This window comes from Opisthocomus hoazin, chromosome Z (genome assembly GCF_030867145.1).
Source record: "Opisthocomus hoazin isolate bOpiHoa1 chromosome Z, bOpiHoa1.hap1, whole genome shotgun sequence".
NCBI lineage: Eukaryota > Metazoa > Chordata > Aves > Opisthocomiformes > Opisthocomidae > Opisthocomus > Opisthocomus hoazin.
Window position 1 is genome coordinate 5,226,271 of NC_134454.1, and position 19,880 is coordinate 5,246,150.

General features: G+C 56.1%; 1 protein-coding gene across 1 annotated transcript in view; it reads left to right on the plus strand.

Annotated features, from left to right (window-relative positions):
* The first annotated feature begins 15,832 nt into the window (after positions 1-15,832).
* Positions 15,833-19,880, plus strand: part of ZCCHC7 (zinc finger CCHC-type containing 7) — a 115,465-nt gene continuing 111,417 nt past the window's right edge. The window contains exons 1-3 of the mRNA XM_075411691.1: positions 15,833-15,882; positions 16,451-16,624; positions 18,404-18,516. The gene's annotated coding sequence lies outside the window, so the exon portion shown is untranslated. The remainder of the gene's footprint in view (positions 15,883-16,450; positions 16,625-18,403; positions 18,517-19,880) is intronic.

Sequence of the window (19,880 nt, forward strand, 5' to 3'; positions counted from 1 at the left end):
GCCCATGCCTCTCAGCCAGTGCAGTAACAAGGTGACCAACGTATTTCTGCAAAACATGTGAGCGAGTAATTTTACTCGAGCATTTACATGCTAACACCTGGGGCATCCAACTGCCTTCCCACTAATGGGGAACGTGGTACCAAAAGAGCAGCAGGTCTCCATCGTGTTTTGTAGTCCAGGGAGCCGTGCGCTGCCTGTCGTGATGCGGGTCGGGATGTTCCTCAAGGTCTCTTGAGCACAGATGAAGCCCTCTATGACCAGCCAAAGCCCCTACATCTTCCCAGGACAGGATGCTCACGGAGAGTGAAGACACCTTGTTGACCACCGGCTCAGCAGGACACGTTCCCACACTACTGGGGCAGAGATAATCGCTGGCATCTCATCGTCCCGGGCAGGAGCCACGCAGAAAGGGGAGCAGGAGATCCTGGTCACAAGGTTTCTGTGATAGTCTCTCCACCGAACCGCAGGGGAAGGTATTTTCCCTGCCAGTGGCAGACATTTTGTCCCTGCTCCCTTAGGTCCTGCATGATCAGGCTGCCCAGCGAGGTGGTGGAGTCGCCATTGTTGGAGCGGTTCAAAAACTGTGTGGATGTGGCACTTCAGGACATGGTTTAGCAGGCATGGTGGGGTTGGGTGGACGGTTGGCTTTGATAATCTTCAGGACATGGTTTAGCAGGTGTGGTGGTGTTGGGTGGATGGTTGGTGTTGATGATCTTAGGGGTCTTTTCCAACCTTAATGATTCTGTGATTCTGCAATCTACAAACACAGCCGTCTCTCCTCCCCGATTCCCAACCCTGCCTTGCAGCCTCTCCCCCCTTCTTCCCTGAGCATGGATGCGGTGCCGTCCCGGTGCTGGGCGACTCGCACCAGGCACAGGAGCCCCTGCCCAGGGGCAGACCAAGGATCTGCTGGGAAGCTGTGGACGCTTGACTTGGCTGCAGCTGAAGCAGTGGGAGGAGAGCGGAGAGGGCTGACACCGGCGGGCGCCTTGTGCAGTCAGGACCTGAATCCCCGTGTCCTTTACATGGGGTAGATCCTGCACGCGAGGGACCAGATCCTCCATCGAGCCCTCGATCAGCACCAACTCCATCGTCCACCTGCCTGGGAACGTTCCTGTGGCTGCGGGGCCGTGCAGGTCCCCACGCCCCAGCAGGTCTGTCCCTCGCCCCGGCAACGCGGCGGTGGCCCTCCGGCTCCCCGCACCGCAGGCACGCGTCCTTTCCTGCCGCGGTTCCTGGGGCCACGTCAGTATTTCACAGAATCACAGAATCACAGAATCACAGAATCACAGAATCACAGAATGGTCGGGGTTGGAAGGGACCTCTGTGGGTCATCTAGTCCAACCCTCCTGCCGAAGCAGGGTCACCCAGAGCAGGCTGCACAGGACCACGTCCAGGCGGGGCTGGAATATCTCCAGAGAAGGAGACTCCACAACCTCCCTGGGCAGCCTGGGCCAGGGCTCCGTCACCCTCAGAGGGAAGAAGTTCTTCCTCATCTTCAGACGGAACTTCCTCTGCTTCAGTTTGTGCCCAGATGAACACCTCTATTTGATGAACACCTCTTTGTCAACGCTCTCCACGTGCTAACCCATGGGTAAGGTCTAGTCGGGGAGGTGGGCAGGAGGTCCAGCAAACGATGCCAGACCCAGGGAGGTCCCTGCCCGCCTGATGCCCAGCACACGGAGGCAGAGTGGGGAGCTCCCTCTCCCATCTCCTACAGCTCGGGGACGGCCGGCATTCAGCCCTCATGGTCGCCGGCGCGGTGGGGCAGGGTCCAGGGGCAGCTGCACCTCGCCGCGGGGCCAGCCCGAGTGTTGCCAGCGAGGCCCTCGCTGCTGGCTGGGCAACGGTGAAAACGAAGCAGCTATTAATACCTTGTTTGTATCGATTCCGGTGTACACACGTGTTTCCTCGCCTAATTATGGGTGATTCGAGCCTCACTGCCTAGCTGAGCGCGGCCGTCACTTCCCGTGAGGTCCTCAGCTGCTTGCGCCTTCGCCAGATTTTAAGAGTTTGGGCTTAAATTTTCCACACCATGTATACGACTCAGGCTATGGTTTGTTTTCGGGGGGGGTTGTTTGTTTGGTTTTTGTGTGTTTGTTTTCTGAAAAAGTGTTGGTGAAAAGTAATTGTTTCTCAGGGAAATGGCAATTACTGCTGTATTCCTACCACAACTGCTTTTTTCCAAATTATCTTGCTTTGGAGCACTGCTTTGACTGGTTTTTGCCATGAGAACATCGCGCTTTTGCCGGGGGCACTCCTCAGGGTTACACAGCAACGTTTTCCCGCGGAAAGCCGTACACGTCTGAGGACACCGCAAACTGCCAGTTCATACACGATCAGCAGAGACTGGGCAACTGGCTGCTCAAACGCCCAAATTTCCACCTATGTTGAGCAGCATCTCGTCTTCCTCCCGCCCCCTTCCTCTCCCTGGCCCAGGCACGTGTTGGTTTCCTAAGGTCGATGAGCAGTCTGCTGCAGCCTGGTCTGAACAGGGCATCCAGGGAGAGCGTTCCCCTTCGGCCCGGGCTTCAGCCTCCTGGGGAAAGGCGGGAGGTTCAGCAGGTCACCAGAGCTTGGGTCCTTTCCTACACACCAGTGCTTGACGTCAGGACTGCCCTGTTCTGTAGGCACAGTGTAGCCTGCCCGCCCACTGATGAGTGCCCAGTCTGTCTCTCCAGCACAGCAAAGGCATGCCGAAGTGGTTTTTTTTAGACATTGCTTAGCTACCGAATACAGGGGATTTGACTAAATAGACGCACTGTGTGCTTCCTCCGGTGGCTCCTGGAGACAACTCCTACCCACCGCCTTGCTCCAGCGCTGCCAGGTGAAACCCTTCCACTCGTGCTGTTCTGGACCACCGTGCTCCTACTGACGTGCAACACCCGGCCAGGCTTGGTGGCCCTGAAGACGTCAGTGATTTTAGCTAATTACTTTGCCAAAATGAGTAGCAGCTCAACAGGATGCTCAACAGGATGTTGAGCGAGGTATCTACTACTTATTTCAGCAATGGAATTAGCTCGAATTGCGATGTTTAAAATAGTTCTACCTACATCACCACGATGGCGATGTTCTTACGCTGGCAGATGTGTCTACCACCCTTCTTCCCACCAGCTGGGGTGGCTGCAGCCCCGTGCCTCCTGCTCGCTCCCTCCGGAGCAGCGGCGAGGCTGGCTGCCTGCCCCTTGCCCTTTGCCTCCCCGGCCACACGCTGCCCCAAGCAACTGCGGCTTTGCCCAGGCTTCTCACGTCCCGTCTGCCCTCACCGGAGACGCGGCGCGCGGCTCCCGCAGCGTCCCCGGGGTTGTGCTGGTACGGTCGCTACGGCAGAGAGCAAACAGCCCCGGGCAGCCGCAGCCGGGCAGCGCGCAGGGCTGCTCTCACGCCGACGCTTCGCCACCGTGGAGAGCCTCTCTGTGCCCAGCAGACATGCTCGCACGCCGGCTTTCTGCGTTCACAGTCGGCACAGACACTGCGAATCTGGAGACCTTTGGCAAGCACCGAAGGCTGAGCCCAGCGCTGGAGCCTGGAAACCCCGGCGATGCCTGTCCCTCCTCGCAGCGGTGCGGTGACGGGCAGCAGCTCTGCTGCGGGGCCGTCTTTGCCGCCTAGGGCAGGGCTAAGGCCGGCTGGACACTGCTAACTGCACAGTTCTGGCTCCACGTCCCCTGAGACGAGAAGCGAGGGACGAGGCGGTGGGCTGCGAGGTGGCCTCGTGAAGCTGCTGCGTCTGTGCTAGCCGTGGGACCCCTGACGTGGCCACCATTCTCCTTACTGCCAGCTCCTTGCCAAGTGTCCTCAGAGGGGTCTGAGGGCTGGATGTGGTCTGTCCTTCCACAGTCACCTTCCCAGCTTAGCCAGGGACCAATGCCAGAGCAGGGGCTGACATGGGATATGGAAAACAGACTCATAGAATCATGGAGTCATAGAAACATTGGGGCTGGAAAAAACCTCTAACACCATCAAGTCCAGCTGTCAACCCAACCCCACCACGCCTGCTAAACCATGTCCCCAAGTGCCACATCCACACGGTTTTTGAACCCCTCCAGGGATGGGGACTCCCCCACTGCCCTGGGCAGCCTGGTCCAATGCCTGACCACACTTTCAGTAAAGACATTTTTCCCAATATCCAGTCTAAGAAGAGGGGTTCACCTCGCTGCAGAAGCAGCTGTGGGGTAAGCTGGAAAACTTGTTGGGTTTAGCTGGAAATCCTCGTGCACAGGAGGAAGGTAAGCTGGAATATGAGAACTAAACCTGCATCTGCCTGCAGCGTGCACAGGAGGATGACTTCTCTTGGTGACTCATTCATGCAGGTGGATTGGTGGTATTTCTCCCCGTTTTGCAACAGAACAGGTAAAATCTCCACTGATGCTGTTCCCAGAGTGGGAGCGAGGTGAACAACGGCGAGGATGACTCTCAGGCAGAGAGGCAGTGAGGTTGCTTAGTAAATTGCCTGAGAGCGAGAAACAAAGCTTGTGTCGCAGCCAGGGTGGCCCTGAGGCAGGCAGCACAGACCCCGCTCCAGGCAGACGGCCCCTGCCAGCGAGGACGCTGAGGGGAGAGGGGAGAAGTGGTGGAGGGGGTTCGTGAGGATTCTTCCCTCGTTTCTCGATACCAAAGTGTCTATAACGATCCCGCAGAAACAGAAGGCGGCATTTCGGGTCAGTGCTAAGTCAGCCAGGAGCAGAAATGTGTTCTGCGGGGCAGCATCCGAGGAGCAGTCGGTCCCTGGTCGCCCCACTGACGCCTGCGGTCCCGGCACGTCCCGGGTTTTCTGTGCTCGTCTCCCCTCATCTCACAGCGGGGAGGAACGCTGCACAGAGCTCCTGGAAACTCTGTTCCTGCAAGCGTTAAGAATTCCATCAGCCTGGACAGACAGACTCGCAAGAAATACAACGTGAGGTGAGACCAAAATCTCGGTGGTAAAGTGAGCAGTCAGGAATATTATGCCTCTGTCTTTGCAAATGGGGGTGTTTGCCAGCCTGTCAACCGGAGCTGAAGCCACTGCTCCTTCTGATCACCTTTCCCTCAAACCCTCCTGGCAGAGACGCGGACCACGTCTTCAGCTGGCACAGACCAGCTCTGCCCCAGATCTGTCCTAATACCCTTGTTCAAACACACGGCCTGACACACACTTCACGCTAACAGGTCAATAAAAGCCCGCAGTTCTATTTAGTACATAATTACACTTGCAGAATAAGAGGGAAAAATAAGCTTGTATTAAGCATTGATATGCACATTTTTCTCCAGCGCAAGTGACATGTGACAATGCGTATTTGCCCTTGGAGATGTCAGAGTTTAATGAAGTAGGAGAAACCCTGCAGACAGGAGCACCGGACTCAGATTTCTCCTTGTGAGGATTAACTTCATACCCCTGTTCGGGAAACCAAACATTTTCTTCAGCAAGTGGAAGTTGCCCACCAGCTCAGGACTGCCTTTTACGGCCGCTGCATGGATCACTTTCTCCTCTGCTGGCCTGCCTCTGATGATAAAGCACACGTTGGTACCAGAGTGTCCAGTCCCGTCGGTAACAAGGCCCCGAGGTCCTCGCGATGACAGCCCACTTCATGCAGAAGGTCCAGCGTGTCATTCTCTCTCAGGCAAAACAATTTGTGCTCACATTTACATCTTTTTCTGGGCTTAGCGAAGAAGATCTGCAGCATCGCGGAGTGCACTGGAGGGGAACCTGTGGTTACACAGCAGATCACTGTAACTCGTGCTTGTAGCGAAAGGCTGTCTTGCCCATCGCTTCCTGGACCAAACGTGCAAGACGGTGATCTTGCCGCAGCCTCGGAGCGTTGCTTAAGCATTGCCGAAACTACTTGGCTTTGGTTCATTTCCCAGAAGAGGCTCATTCAGATATTTCATGGCAGACTGGCTTCAGCAACAGAGTGGAGGTACTGCACGCGGATCATTTTCGTCTGCTCCCAGCGCTGCTGATGTCAGGCACCAGGAGAGGCACAGCATGGGCTCAAAGGACTCGGTGGCTGGATGCCGTCTGGTGCACGCCATGGGCTGGATGGTGGTTATCTGGCCAACTTCCCAGCTGCTTCTTTTCCCAATCAGACTGATGTTCAGGCAGGGAGCTGAGCAGAGCGGGTGGGAAGAGAAACACATCCACTCTGGGGGGAAAAGTGGCTTTCCCAGGACAACTCCTCTTCAGTTTTCCATGGGATATCCCTTGGGAGTCCCTGCTCAACCCTTAGCTTCAGATCTCCTACAGAAAGAGGAGAATAGACTATCACCTTCAGGATAACCAGACAAATGGCCACAGGTGGTGTACACCCGGGAGATGTGAACGTCCCGGGCTGAGGGTACTGTCCATCTGCACAAAAGACAGCGGCAGACTTTCCACTGGCCGTGGCAGAGCTTGGACGGGGGCTGTAGACAGTCGCAGAGCCCACGAGCTGGGGCTCCCATGCTGACCATGTGTCGTGCCCCTGCAGGAGCTGCGCACACTGTCACCAGCCACTTGGTTGCAGAGGTGGGAATTCGAAAGCGTGATGAACGGCCACTTCATAAAGCAGTCTTGAAACTCTGCTAGCGTTGTGTTGCGTCTGTGGCTTGAATCACTCTTTCGAAATTTGCTCCTGAACTGTCTCCAGGAGGAAGTTCTGTGCTGAAAACCAAGCCCAGGTGCCATCATATTTATCTATGCCAGTGAATTTTTAGTAAGAACGTCATCAATTAGCAATTTCTCCAATAAGTAATGGAACTAACTAAGTCTACATCTTTTTTCCCTTTATCCCTGTCTGCCTCATTCACCCCCATAAACCCCAGATAAAACCCCAGTTTCCCTTATGACATCGCCTCTGGCTTTCTGAGCAACCTCCTCTTCCTCTCTGCTCCCGTGTCCCCAGCACTTACCATTTCACAGCCCCTGTTTCCCCAGCCTCCTTCAGCAGCACTCCCAATGCATTCTCACCCTCTCCAAGGAGCAGGAGGCAGGTCATGGTGTGGCTGGTCCTAGACCATGTCCAAGTCAGAAGTACACACATACCCTTGCTAAGCCCTTTCTGGAGCCCCGCGACGAGCGAGGACACCAGACTGCCTCTCTCTCCTCCGCACAGATGTTGTCTTTCATGAAAAGCCGGTGAGCCAAGTCCGTCTCGAGTTCCTCACCACTCTGTTGTGTTTGGCCAGAGCTGTTGGCCTGTACAGCACAAGCTTCTGGGAGGATGGAGGGCAGGACAGGGAAGAGGACCAACTGATAACACAGTTAAATAACCCACTTTTAAGGGACATCCAGCTCAAAAAAGTCCATGGACTGTTTTCTGGTATACGTGGAGAGAAGTCAGGCATTTAGCCTGATCTCCCTGTACACTGGAACCCTGGCTGAGCAGGTGAACTTCTCCTATAACCCTACTGACGCTCATGGACGCTTCGCTTACATCAAGGCACGGTGAGGAGCAGCTCCAGGAGGCAGCTCTTCACAACCTGAAGAGATCTTTGGACAAAGGCTGAGAAGAACTCCAGCAGGAAGGTCTGTTGTGGAAGAGCTGAACATCCTCTTGCTCTAACCTTCTGCCTGCAGGAGAATGGGGTCGTGGGACAATTTGGGCTGGAATGGCCCTCGGGATGTCTCCTGTCCAACCCTCAGCTCACAGCGGTGTCAGCTGTGAGACCAGAGCAGGATGCTCAGGGCTTCACCTAGCCTGGTCTTGGAAGCTCCCAGCGATGGAGACGGCCTCTTGTCTCATTTTGCACCAATATCGGGCTCTGTTACAGCACAGGTCCTTGAGAAAAGGGCCGGCAGCAGAGGGTAGAGCAGCTGATTTGCCTCCAAGCAGGCAACTTTCAAGAGCTCCTCTTCTTTATGTATTTGTGACCAAACAAACCAACTCAAGTGATCTGGAGACCTAGGCAGATCCTTTCTCACGGCCATCCTCTTCTTTCTCCATGTACATTATGTTTAGGCATCCTAACCCTCCCAAAAGGGTCTGCCATTCTTACAGGGTAATGAACGTAGAATAACAAACTTGTAAACTCTGAGCAGATTTGATTTGGAACATGTTGGTATATTTGGCACCAGAAACTGGGTCACTGATTATATTCCTCTATGCATCTGGTACTTGTTGTTCACTTTCTGCTACCATGCCAGGAACACAGGTGCTGAAAATTGAACACTACAGCTCTGGATTTATGAGTCTCTGTTGCATTCAGTGCACGATGTCTTCAACTTAGCTTTCACCTCTTGATAGTGCTATTTGGTAGAATTACCACTTTTTAAGGTTGCGTCTTTTCCCTATAAGCCCCCAAAAGTAAAGAAATCTTCCGAACAGATCCATGCATAGGCAGAGAAAGAAACAGAGAATTTAATCATAATGCATGTGCATGGCTTTCAGACTGACATCTGTACATTAAGAATATGTAAAAATACCAATTTCATGCTCTGACAACTTATTCTGCATTGATGGGGGATAATGCCAAGGGAATGCCAAATGTCAAAGCATTACATGATGCAAAGCGTTCACACACTGTCTCCTGGGCCATCACCGATGGTTCCTTAAGGGAAATTTTCCACAAAAAGGAGAGAAACAGAGACTGGGAGCTGCCAAAAGAAAATGGAAATCATGAAGTCAGAGTTGAAAACTATTGGCAGTGCAGCATGGAGTCTTTGAGCGCAGAGTCTTTTCTGGCTCTGGATTGTCCTTTTACTTCTGCCAGAAGAGGAAATTCGCACGAGTTCATCTCCGAAGCCGCAGATAAACCCAAAACGGTTTTCCACGGAGGACCTGCACATTCTCCCCTACACCAGGCTCTTCTCAGTAAACTGTTTTCGGAAATCATGAACGTTGAGGAGGGCAGCCTCGTCCCTCCAGCCCCAGGCCCTCAGGCAGGGAAAGCAGCAGCCTCGATGCTTCGCTGCTCCCGAGGTCCGGAGCTCGGCTGCTGGCAGGGGCTCCACACACGGCAAGCGGGCTGGGGTCCCGAGTGCGTCCCTCGGAGGGCTTCAGCTCGTCGTCAGAACACGGATGTTGGGCTTTTTGCCCTGAAAACCCTGAGGGTTCTTACCCGCCGGAACTGGGAGAGAGGCAGAACACCGCTGCAATCCTTTTGCTCATTTAGTGAGAAAATTAGGATCACTGGGGAAAGTAAGGCGTTTCTCTGACAGGGGTCAGTGTGTCGTGAAAGCCATTCCGACCCCCAGAACCCAGACCCCACACAGCTGTGCTGCAGGACGGTCGCTCAGGTTCGGAGTAGGTAGGTGGGCACGGAGGACAGGCTTCCGCCACGCCACTGCACAGCATCCTTGGGTGCCCGACCTGCGTCCTTGCCACCCTCCACGGACAGACCACGCTGCTACACCTGCGCAGCTCTGCCCTTCCCCTCCTCTCCACCTCCCTCTGCATCCCAGCCATTCCCATTCCCAGCTGCTGCCCGTTCCCTGCAGCTCTTTTCCCCAGGCTCCTAGCTGCCCGTGCCCTGGCCGTCTGCCCTGCTTCACTCTGGCTTCTCCCCGCTGTGGCTTCTTCCCGACCTCAACGAGTCCCTCCTCTCCCTCGTCTGGTGTCCCCCCCTCCATGCTCTTCTGGTCCTCCACTGACTAGCACAGCTGAAACGGTAATTAACAAGCTACGAAGCACTGTAGAGCTAGCTCCAAGGAGCTAAATAATTACACTCCCTCCCCTCTCCCGCTGCTCGGTTTGGAGCGGCAAAGTGGAGCATTGGGAAGAGGAGGAGCAGATCGGGTCAGGGGGGTGGGAATTTAATTAACTTCTGAAGAGCTCCCGTCCCTGCTGTGCTCGGCTGAGGATGATGATGGGCTGCAGCTTGCGAGGTTGCGCGGGTCCGGATGCAGTCTGGTGACAGATGTCCCGGTGGTCTGCGCCCAGGGCCAGCGGCGCTGGGAGCTGTGCATGGCTTCCACACCGTTGTGAAGGTCTCCTAGGTGGGACCCTACCAGGGCAGGCCACCAAGTATGCCAAGGCCCACCGGGGATCAGCGCCTGTGATTTTCAAGCCATTTCAGTGCAAATTCTTTTGAAAGCGTGGTTCCTGTGACCTGGGCAATGCAGCTTTCTGACGCTGAAAGGAGCAGCAAAATGACAACTGCAACAGCAGGTGTCCACTGCCTCGTCCCTCTCCTGGCTTGGCTCTTCTTCTCCACCTCTCCCCCTGCCCTGCCCTGCCTCTCCCTGCCTCCTTGCCCAGCGTCTCCCAGACCAGGGTGGGGCAGGTCCACCGATGAACTTCAAGGAGCAGAAGCGGTTCACCACCTCAAAGTTTACGTATTTTACTGGACCCGGAGAGATGAAAATGGAGTTCACAGGCCCAGACACCCAACACAAAAGCCACCATCAGCTGCAGCTGCTGGACGACAACAGCAGATTATCAGGAAACAGCCAACGTTGGGTCGGAGACAACTTCCCTTACCACAGGTAACCAGAAACAAGTACCACCCATCTCATGTAGCGAGTCCACCTAAAAACAGCGTCCAACAGGACTGCAAAATTCACCTCTCAAAAACAGGGAGATGACTGCCTGCACACGTGGAATCCACCTCCTCACACGCCTGCATTCGCCAGCAACATTCCCGCGTTGTTGCAGACTGGAAGAAACACCACACCAGGATTTCAGCGTGGACAAGACTCCCGCGATGTTCTCCAGCGACGCTCTTGGGCAGGGCAGCTCCTGCCCGCCGTGAATTCTCCAAGGAACGCCGGGGAAGCAGCAGCTCCAGGAGGCCATTTCACCTCACAGCGCTGATGTCAGGCGAAGCTTCGAGGAACAGAAACCAGCATCCTGACACGGACACCTCGACAACGAGCAATGTTGTTGAGACCAGTTCTGGGCTCCTTCATGCTGTTCCTGATGGTGCTCAGAAATGCACTTTGGAAAGAAGCAGAGGACGATGAGCGTTTCTCTCGCCCGGATCCTTCCTGACAGCTCTTGCCAGAGTGGCAGAGCCCTCCAGGCTCCCCCGTTGCTGGAGGGGAGCTGAGGCTGAGGAGTCTCGGGTGAGCAAGCTCGCACAAAGCCGTTAAGGACAACGCTGCACATTCTTGGGTGCCACCTGCTGGCATCTGGGCTGTGAATTGCCAGTTTACACGTGTGGAAAATCCACCCCTTCCTTCCCTTTTCTCCTCCAAGCCCATGAAGGTTGTGGTGGAAGAACGACGGTCTCCACCAGGCTCCTGCAGTCTGGAGGACCTGAGAGGACCGGACTGTCCTCAAGCAGTTGGAGATGTGGCAAAGTCTCCCCTGAGCAGCCACACAGGCTTTCCCACAGGCTCCGGCACGCCCGCTCCTTCTTGCCGGGCATCTGCCGGCCAGAGCGCAGCGTGGAGGATGCCCACACCGTGCTGCAGCCTGGACAGCCCCGACCACCCTTGCAGAAGATGCCTTGAGCAGTCAGCTGCAGCAGATGGTGCCAGGGAGGAAGGACAGGGCTGTTCCCAGCCCTGCTGCTCCCCGCAGCCTTGGGCCGCAGTTCCGGGCTGCAGGAAGCTGCGTCCCTCCACCTTGAGCAGCCTGGAGAGCTGCGAGCTGAGCAGAGGAGGGGCCTTTCCCCAGAGAGGGAGCGCAGCCCCTCACCCCTCGTCACCGACGTCCTGCAGCCCCGGCAGCGCGGTGCAAAGGGGGTGCCAGCCCCTCACCCCCGGCCACGGGCGAGCACCAGAACCTGAATCTCTGTGCTAAGGTCCTCTGCTCTCTGGAGTGAGTCACCAGCATGCCAAAGATGGGGTGTTCGGGGTGTTGTCCCCAAAATCAGGGTTCTTTTACCCAGTGTGCAAAAAGCTGACCGACACACCAAGTCAAGATGCCAGTTTACTTCATGTCTGCACAGAGATGGGTGCTGGGTGGTGGCTCCACAAAGCTAGCAGACCTTGGCTAGCACATGGTAAACATTCACGCATGTCGAGCAACGGCGATCAGTACTGTCGCGGTTGCACTGAATCCCTCTCCTTCCTCTTGGTCCTTACCTGTCTTGTCTCCACTCAGAGTCACAGTATCCTTCCGTTTTTCTGCGCATGCTCCATGAGAAAGGGGCTTTTCTTGGTAGGGGGCTTTCGCTGCTCGAGGGTGGGTGTTTTACCACGCCAATTAATTCACTCATAGTGAAGTTCAAGTAGCCTTCTTTTTATCAGCAGTTTTGTTTTGTTTTGTACTTACCTCAGCCCCTTGTTTCAATTGGAGCTGCGGCTCTTCAAGGCCACTGTCCTAGTCCTTGTCAGTTCCTCGTGCTCTTCTGCTTTCCTCCTCCTGGTCGTTTGACATCACCAGCACCTTCTACCCCCATCCCAGCTGCAGCAGCAATGGGCAGGGGGGGGGAAAACAGCAGCAGAGCATCCCCCGGGGCTGAACGCTTTCCCTCTGGCTTTCAGGGACCCTTTGATGCCCACTTGCTCAGGCACCAAGGGTAGGAGCCGGGTGGTTCAGACCGGGCTCGGGTGCCTGGAGTTTATCACCCCTCAGAAGCAGCGCTCAGAAGCGAAGGCAGCAGTGGGACTCAATCTGCCCGAGAAAGAAGGGGCACAAGGGTGAAAATGCCGGTGGCTGGGGACCACGCGTAAGTCGCACTGCATCGACTGCAGGCAGCCCCGCTTCTCCGCAGCAGCAAAGCACCCGGCAGCACATCCGAAACGGAGCCGGGCCACGTCCCCACCTCGGCTGTGTGCACTTGGACCACGCGAACTGAAACCTCTCACGAGGGCTGCCTCTTGGACGAGAGAGAAGCAAGATGAAGGCAAACACGTGGCCTTGCTTCTCCTACGCCACAGGACGCTCAGAAATTCCGTGCCACGCCTGAGTCGCTGTGCTTCAGCGCTCTCCCTGAGCAGCAACTGCTTCTGTGCCGAGCACAGCAAAAGCCATCCTGGCTCCCCCGACCTCCTCTGCCCGCAGAACTGGCCAGACTGGAGGAGCTGTGCTGGAAGACCTGGAGAAGACACGACCTCCCGCTGGGTGAGGCCAACAGTGAATGCTGTAGGCACACAACTGGCGGAGAAGTGTGTGCTGGTTTGTTTGTGCCCACCTCCACCGCGGCAAACCAGAGCAGTGTGAGCCGCGCTGGGACCCCCTGCCAGCATCCGTCAGGAGGTGTCCCCCGGTACGGACGCGTGGCCCAGGCTGGCCCGGTGAGCGGGCAGCGCGGGCAGAGCCGGTCTCTGGCGCGCTGCGGGGCTGCTGCTGGCTCCGCGTCCCCGAGCGGCAGCGGTTGCGGGCGCTGCGGGGCAGCTGGTGTCCGTGGGACCGGTGACCGAGCACGGGGCACATCACAGGCGATGGCTGACCTTCCACAATGACACCAGCAAAAAGAAACTTCCTTTCAAAGCCAAGCTTGGCAAGAACGAGCTCTTGCAAGCATAAAATACCACTGTAGTCAGTGCTAAACCCAAGTCCTCTAATCTTTCTGCTGCTTATTCTAGAAATATGGAATTTCGTTTCCTGGAAACACCCCGGTACCTGACCGGAGGTCTTTCTCCAAAGATGCGTTTTACACCATTTCAGTGGGGCTGGCAGGGCCCGGTGGCCAGAAGCAGGGCAGCCGGGGACACCGGGGCAGCCCTGGGCATCGGCACCTCCGCAGGGACGGGGCTGGGCCGAGGCCAAGCCGGGGTGCCGGGCTGCGGGCTGGGGTCGGGAACAGCCCTGGAGAGGGGAACTGGGGTCAGACACGGCCCCTGGTCCACACAGCCCACGGGCCTCTCCAGCGCCCTGACAGCTCCGCAGTACTTTGCGGTTCTGGCTCACCCTTTAATCATATTAACAGGATATGTTTCACAACAATTAACTATCTTATACATTTGAGAAGGTTTTGTAATATCCAGAGGCAGTAAGAACATTTTTGTTTTGAAAGGTATCACGATTAGATCAGAGACAAGTACCTGTTGCAAGCACCAGGCTGCGTTCCTGACTCTTGCCAGGGTCTGCGTGCTCTGATGGATGATGAATCCTTCATACCGGTTGGTTGTTTTTTGTTCACTTCTTTCTTGACCCAAAGCCTCGAGAACCAGAGAATAAGATTATTTTGCCCTTCGAGAGGCACTTTTGCAGCCAACACCTGCATACCTGTGCTAACGTTCCCAGAGGCAAAAAGCAGGTTGTACTTACACGCCAGTAACACTGAAAATAGAGTAGCAGCAGCGCATTTAGGAAAACCCCGAAGTCTGAAGGGCCTACAAAAAATGAAATGAAAAATGAAAGCTCTGGGCTCAGCGGACGCACCAGCGCACACGTCTGTCTGCACAGGCAAGCCAACCTGGGGGTCAGCGGTGCCAGGGACCGTGGGGGAGCTGGCCGGGTGCATGGGTCCTGGTGGGATGGAGGAGCTGCCCCACGAGTGTGGGGCCACTGGGTGCTCATCCTGGTGGGATGGAGGAGCTGCCCCACGGCTGTGGGGCCACGGGGTGCTCATCCTGGTGGGATGGAGGAGCTGCCCAAGGCTGCGGGGCCACGGGGTGCTCATCCTGGTGGGATGGAGCAGCTGCCCCACGGCTGTGGGCTGAGTGGGCGCCTGTCCCGGTGGTATGGAGGAGCTGCTTGGGCCCCAGGTCTAGGGCCTTTCCCGCAGAAGCAGATCCAGCCAAAGCATCCCACGGCTCCTCATCCACTTGCCTGCTCCTGCCTGCTTCTCCCGCCTCTCGGATTCCCTGCACGACTCCCTGCTGCTACCTGCTGTAGCTCATCAGGTCTGTTATGCTTATGAAAGCAGAAGCACACTACACAAACTCCAATATGAACTCGTTTCACAATATTCAACGGGACATCTGACTGTTCTCCTGGGTGAGGGGCTCTCTGTGCCACGTGTACAGCACTGTATGGAGGTCTCAGAGCTGGACAGAGGAGCTGAATGTGGGTCGGGGGGCCGTGCATGGTGGAGCAGTGCGCGGAGAGACACAGTGCGTCCCCGCTGCTGGGCGCACGCCGGCAAGGGAACCACCGCCAGACGTAAAGCTGTGCTGGACAGCAAGTAGGACAGGAGGCCTGGGAGCCCGGTGTTGGGGAGGCGGACACCGGCGAGACCAGAGCACCCGAGAGCTCGCTGGAGCCGGGCAGCGAGGCTGCACGCTCGGGGCACGTGTCTGTGCCCGGCGGCTGGGGACACGGGGCAGCCGCAGCTGATGGGCGGGCTGCCTTGGGCCGGCGGCTGGCAGGATGCACATTCAGCTTACAGAATGCTTGTTTTTATGAAACTATGATATACAAAACCTTTTATAAGTGAAAAATATGGAGTTTAACTGAACATTGCAGTTTCAGGCAAATCCTCAGAGCAGGCTGCACAGCACCGCGTCCAGGCGGGGCTGGAATATCTCCAGAGAAGGAGACTCCACAGCCTCCCTGGGCAGCCTGTTCCAGTGCTCCGTCACCCTCAGAGGGAAGAAGTTCTTCCTCATGTTCAGCTGGAGCTTCCTCTGCTTCAGTTTGTGCCTGTTGCCCCTTGTCCTGCCACTGGGCACCACTGAAAAGAGCTTGGCCCCATCCTCCTGACCCCCACCCTGCAGATATTTGTAAGCATTTCTAAGGTCCCCTCGCAGCCTTCTCTTCTCCAGGCTGAACCAGCGCCGCTGGACCCAGCAGCTCCGCGAAGCCACTGCTGACCCAGCTCGTCCCTCCACCTCCTCCTTCGGCTCCGAACCGCCCCGCTCCCGCCACCTCCTCGGCCGAGCCCCGCCCCCCGGCGCCCCGCCCCGGAGCAGCCCCAGCCCCGCCCCCAGCAGCCCCGGCCCCGCCCCTCGGCCGCCTGCTCCAGTGTCCAGGCATCCCCGCCCCGCCCACTGCCCGGGGGCGGGGCCCAGGCTCCCTCGGGGGCGTGGCGAGGCGCGACGCTCCCGCGTGACGGCGGCGGCAACGGGGGGGCGGGGCCGGAAGCACGCGGCCGGCGGGGCGGGGCGGGGCGCCGCCACTTCCTGCTCGGCGTGTCCCGGCGCGGCCGGCAGTGAGTACGGGAGCGGCGCCTGCCGCCCCCCCGCCCCCCCCCGCGCGGTCGCTGCCCCTCGGCCCGGCCCGGCGCCCCCGCGCTCCCCCGCCGGCAGGGCCGCGGCCCGGCTGGCGCCGCTTCCCCGACGGCTCGGCCCGGTCCCAGGCCCCGCGGATCCGCCCTGCCCGCCGCGCTGCCGGTGCGGCCCGTCGCGGGGGCCGGCATGCCGCCGCGGGCTCAGCCCCGCGCTCTCGGGGCGGCGGAGCCGCGCCGTCCCCGGGCCAGGCCGCCTGCCCCGCCGCGGCCTGCGGGCCCGGGAGCTCCGTGCCGGCGAGCGGCCGTGCGAGCCGCGCGTGGCCCCGGCCCCGCAGCCAGCTCCGGGCGCGGCGGGGGGCTCCCGCCGGCCGTCAGCGCTGGGACTGGCTGCTGCGGCCCCCCCGCGCTGCCGGGCCGCGCTGCATCCCGGGAAGAGCCGCTCGGTGCCGGTTTCCAGGCCCGAGAACTGCGGGGAGGGGAGGAGAGGGGGGGAACGGGTAAGCCTTCCCGAAGCCTGGCAGTAAGCGTGGACTGTGCTGTTGTTTTGCAGGGTGTGGGTGCGGCAGACGCGCTGCTGTGGTCTCCTGAAGGTACCGCTGCTCTCGAGGAAAGCACTCGCCTCTTCTCCACAGCCCCTCCTTCACGCTGACCTGCGCTGTGTGGACGGGAGGCGCAGAAAAGAAGCGTGTTCTCCAACACGTCAGCGAATCAGCGTCGGAACGAGGTGTAGACCTTTGAGCAACCCGAGTTACGCTGCAAGAAACCAGTGACAAAGCTTAGCCAGGACCCACCGGTAGCTCAGCGTTCCGGTGCTGCCTGCCCTGTTGGCGGCTGAGACGATAGGCGCAGCGCGGACCGGTCGGGGTTTGCTGTGTGGAAACCGAGGGGTGGCTGTCCTGCAGCCTGCCTCGCGGCCGCGAGGCCGTTTCCACTCTGGGTTGAGCACACGTGTGGGTGCAGGGAGCGACTGCAGGCGTCTGGCGGCTGCGCGCTCACCCTGGGGGGCACACGAAGGTGGTTGCTTTCTCACTGCTTTGAGCGCGGCTGGGTTATCCCCATGAGCCAGAGTGAGATCCGTCCTGTATTTGGTGAAGGAAAAAACTCTCTCCTGACGTTGACCTCTGATAATAAACACGTTGTGTTTTTTTTTTTTTATAATACATTCAGATTTGACATTTGCATACCTTCGTAGGGTAGCAAGAAGAACAAACAATAATTCTGATTACTTACCTCTCCCAGGAGAGGGGTATGACAGCTTCTGATACAGGGCACAAAGGCAGCTACAGCAACTGAAATGAAAGATTTCCTTTATCCGCATTTGAACATTTAAGTTCTTCATCAGTCTCAGTTAGTGGTACCTGTGCAGTATCTTAACAGCCAAAAGTACCAGGCAGTTTCTGCATCACAGAGACGTGGAAATAGAAAACGGAGAACAGGTCTAGTGTGCACACAAGTACAAAGTCTGTCGATGTCTCCTGCTGTTCTGGTGCCTGAACCTCTGCTCTGATAGATGTGGTTTTAAGAAGTTTCTGGTAATTTCCTCAGCAGACCTTTCTTTTCCATTTTATTGTTGTTCCTATCTGTAACAGAGAGTCTGGTGATGGGGTTATGTCTTGTCTTTACCTCCTAAGACAGCAAAGCGTACATTTGTTGCTGCAGTTTCGATGCAGCCTTTGTCATGAAGTGTTGGATTTGACATTACTGCAAAGATCAAGCAGGGAGCAAGAAAAGTAAGGAAATTCTTGGGATTCACCAATGATTTGTGGCGGGAATAGTACACTTGTCTGAGAAGTCATATTTGCAAAGGGTGAAAAAGTAATCTTTTTTTGTAATTAATTTTTTTTTGTTTGAGAGTTTTTACTTTTAAGAAATCTGAGTATTTGAAGTTAAGCAGAATGCATATTTCAGTGGCAAGAGGAAGAGAGGAATGGGTCACTGTGTGAGCTCTGAAAGATTTCAGGAGTTGAGTAAGTAAGAGGGTTTGAAGTTTTGGGTATTTTTAAAAGGCAGACCAGTTCCAAAGAGTGATGCATCAGTGTGTTATGCTCTCTGTAGCCTGTGTTGCCTAGCAGATCAGCTGGTCTGTGTAGGACTATTACTTTTAATGTGGCTTTCACACTCAGACATGAGGGATGTCTTTGTTGTAGTCCAGCTGGTAGCAAAAAGGACGATTGCCCATAGTCTAAGCCTTCCAGTCGTGAAGGGAAATCTAAATTGCTGAAGACTGGCAGTCAGATACGCCTTTCTCTGAATATCAGTGTGAATACAGTAAGAGACTGCTTCACTTTGACATTCTGAAAAACAGCGAAACTTTGCCTGCCTAGGTCCTTGTCGCTTTCCTAGAGGCAGCATTTTCCTCTGCCTTGATGGCAGGCACCTGAAACAGTGCCAGGGTGAAGAGCCGGGGCATAGCTGCTGCGCGAGTTTGAGGGTGGCGACGAGCGGAACTAGGTATCTTCAGACTGCGCTGTGGGGCTGACGTCTGATGCTTCTTGTTTCCCAGTGGCCTGCACGTGCTGAGCAAGAGGAAGAGCCCTTCGCCATTCCAGTCGTGCGTGGACCTGAGAGGAGAAGGAGCTGCTGTTTGACCTGAGCTTCCAGAGAGGACAGATCAAAGTAAGTGTAGTGCCATGCTGCCTCCTCTTACCCTTGTCTTCGTTACGAAGTGTCCGTGAGTCAGCTCCTTGGGCGCTCTTTGACACTCGTGATCCAGCAGTCTTGTTTAGCTGCATATTTTCGGCAGTGGTCATCTACTCAACTTCGTGTAACTTTACTCAGTGGGTGACAGAGTGGGAAGGACAGAGTTCCTGAATGAAGTTGGCTTTTCGAGTATCGCTAAAGTTGTGGCACGCTTCAGGGGGATTCTGTAATTTCCTACATTACTGAAGGTCCCTTTTCTTGCATCCTGTAACCACAGATTAATACTGTAATGTGTGTTAATTAATACTGAGTGTGGCCAGCAGGACGAGGGAGGTTCTCCTTCCCCTCTACACTGCCCTGGTGAGGCCCCATCTGGAGTACTGTGTCCAGTTCTGGGCTCCCCAGTTCAAGAAAGATGAGGAGCTACTGGAGAGAGTCCAGCGGAGGGCTACAAGGATGATGAGGGGACTGGAACATCTCCCCTACGAGGAGAGGTTGAGGGAACTGGGCTCGTTCAGCCTGAAGAAGAGAAGGCTGCGAGGGGACCTTAGAAATGCTTATCAATATCTGCAGGGTGGGTGTCAGGAGGATGGGGCCAAGCTCTTTTCAGTGGTGCCCAGTGACAGGACAAGGGGCAATGGGCACAAACTGAGGCACAGGAAGTTCCATCTGAAGATGAGGAAGAACTTCTTCCCTCTGAGGGTGACGGAGCCCTGGCCCAGGCTGCCCAGGGAGGCTGTGGAGTCTCCTTCTCTGGAGATATTCCAGACCCGCCTGGACAAGGTCCTGTGCAGCCTGCTGTGGGTGACCCTGCTTGGGCAGGGGGTTGGGCTGGGTGACCCACAGAGGGCCCTGCCAACCCCTACCATTCTGTGATTCTGTGATTCTGTGAACTGTGCTTGATTGGAGCCAGCTCTGTTTTTATTCTCACCCTATGGATGGGAACAGTCTAAGACCTGTGCGAAAGGGTGACCCTACATAAAGTTGAGAGAAATGTTTAAGTATAGGTGCTTCATTTGGTCTGTCAGATGCTTTTCTGTCTTATTTTTTCACTACCGACGACTGTTCAGGTGACCAGCGGTTTACTTTTTCCTCTTATCTGCGGCATCCAAACCTGAATACTGGTATAAAATAGGTTTATTGTGTCTATTACCACCAAGTTCTGATTACATTTTTTCATTTTTTATTTGGCATAATAGATATTGCATTTACCTAAGAACCCAGACGAGAGAAGCAGAGTCTAGCAGATGCAGATGTGTCCATGTTATCCTCCATTATTGCTGCATGCATTGTGCTGCTAAGCAGAGTTCTGTGTTTGCAGGTGTAAAAGTTTCCAGAGG